Raw genomic sequence first — 2,396 nt, forward strand, 5'->3', positions numbered from 1 at the left:
CAGTGGAAAATCTAAAGACGTAAAACACTAAAATTCGGGTTTCGATACCCGTGATGAGTACAGCACAGATAACTCATTGTGTAGGTTTGTGCTTAACAAGAAACGAACGATGAAGCAAACAAAATCCAGCTTTATAGTGTTCAGTTAATTCCACAAGATTAACTCAATGCGATATCCTGCGATGACTAATGTAGAAAGCTGTTTTATCTAATAACTGTGAATATAAAAACGGCATATTTCCGTTTATATGAGAGCAGATTAAAAATATGGAAAATTAAATTACCGCATCCAAGCTCTACAAAGTACAACACTGAAGCAAATTCAATCACCATTTTCTGATGTCTGCTTTATACCGGAATTTATTTTCTCAAATTAGGTAAAACGTTTAATGATACACAAAAATTAGTATGTTTTATCTTGGCCATTATTACCTTCTTTGTTAATCTTGCTGTCATTCAACAATAAGTATAGTAAGAGCACTAATATGTTGAATTCTTCACCCAAAATATAACATTCGAATACGGATTAGCTGCAGGATGACAATAACACCGCGGGACTAAGTTATATTTACATCAAATACCAAGGATACTCAGAAACTTGGGAAGATCTCTCAACTTCTGAAGTGTGGATTTGTGACAGGAATCTTTATTGTTATTTTTGTAAAGATGCGATTATTTAATAGAGATTTCGTTGTCATTTCTCGGTGACTCCTTATACACATGAGAAACAAGACAATGACAAATAGGAACGAAGCAAGCTGATAATAATTATCAATTACAGTTTGCATGTAAGTGTGGAAACAATTAGTTACAGTTGATCAATGTTTACGGATATTTTGACATAACTTGTTCTTTTGACATCAGTCAGTAAAACTGCCAAAATAGATGCAGTTCTAACCATGGCATGTTCTCCTTCCATCTATTAGTGAAATGTTAAAGATTAGATCCAGTTAATCACACTTCCAGTCACTACTTAGAGATAACTTGTTCTTTTATACCTGCCAATAAAATAGCAAAAACAAATGCAATTAATCACACTTTTAACAATTCCTGTGAAGTGACTTCTTTTTTTACATTTAAAGTTAAAAATGAAAACAATCAATTTAACTTATTTAGTGCCATACTAATGATTTTGTTATACCTTGTTTTTATATGAATTGTAACACTTAGATACATTTGATTACTGTTGTACCCGCTCCTTTTACACGACTCGTTCTCTTTTAAACGTTACAATTAAATAGTAGCATCAGATATAAATTATCATTCGTTTACTTATAATTTAATTTTTTTTGTGTTAAACAAATAATGATGTTTTGAAAGAAACTAGAGAAAATTGAACGAGAAACTTCATCAGTTTTTGACCTTATAAACTATAAACACGCAGCTCGAAATCACAAGGTCCTTTTTTTCCTTACACATGCCGAATTTGTCAATTAGATTCCACATTTATATAAAGAAACACACGTGAAAGGTCACATAATATAAAACTAAGTTTTTCCATAATTTAAAAGAGAACAAGTCCGCACAGTAGACTACATGCATTATGTTGTTTGTTATAGTTGATGGCAAACTACCACAACCACATTCCAAAAAAGTATTGAAATGCTAAAGAGAATAGAATAACTTATTAATAAAAAGATCTCCCTATCTGACCTAAAGGTGTGGCGAGTTTTTATTCATGCTTCGCATTCTTGTATACATAATCCTAACAGTGCATTCAACAACGTGGGTAATAAGTATTTTCTTTTGCTTCATAAAGTAATTAAATAAGATGAAAAGTTTTACAAAAATTAGCTTTTGTTTATGATCCTCTTAATGACAACGATTAATTGGCAAAAAGTTAAAATAAACTTTAAATTTAAAAGAAATATAAACATAAGATATTTTAGCAATGTATTGCAAAATACATACACGATCTAAAAAAATCTAATCTAAATATTAGAATTTAAGGTAAATTAAAACTTAACTTTTATCAAAGAGTACTTTTGGAAATAAACCTAGAAATTTAATATTAAAACGTTTTCTAAGAAAACTCGAGTTACAATTAGTTTGGTTGTATCTATGTTAATTTTACGTTAGAATACAGTGTAGAAACCAGAGAGGGGCGTTTCCGAAAACCCAATTTTCTACTTAAGCACACTATAATTAATTACTTTAAAACTGAATCAAATGCATACTAAATAAATGATTTAACGTTTGTAGCCGTCGTTTTCAATCATCGCTAAGAAACTATTGAACAAACGGAAGGACTTTACCATTTCTAATTTAAAAATCACAAATTATGAAACGATAATATTGACGACTAAGAAGAGTTATAGAAGAATATGTCAATACATAGAATTAGAATCACGATTTTCTAATTTTATTTATTATAGTAAATCACGACTTTACTATAAT

At 29.7% G+C, this 2,396-nt stretch overlaps 1 long non-coding RNA gene across 2 annotated transcripts in view; it reads right to left on the bottom strand.

Annotated features, from left to right (window-relative positions):
• Positions 1-347: 347 nt before the first annotated feature.
• LOC111086565 overlaps positions 348-2,396 on the bottom strand; it is a 10,008-nt gene continuing 7,959 nt past the window's right edge. For both annotated transcript variants that reach the window (XR_002611303.1, XR_002611301.1), the window contains exon 3: positions 348-997. This is a non-coding gene — a long non-coding RNA (uncharacterized LOC111086565). The remainder of the gene's footprint in view (positions 998-2,396) is intronic.

This window comes from Limulus polyphemus, unplaced genomic scaffold (genome assembly GCF_000517525.1).
Source record: "Limulus polyphemus unplaced genomic scaffold, Limulus_polyphemus-2.1.2 Scaffold45, whole genome shotgun sequence".
Classification (NCBI taxonomy): domain Eukaryota; kingdom Metazoa; phylum Arthropoda; class Merostomata; order Xiphosura; family Limulidae; genus Limulus; species Limulus polyphemus.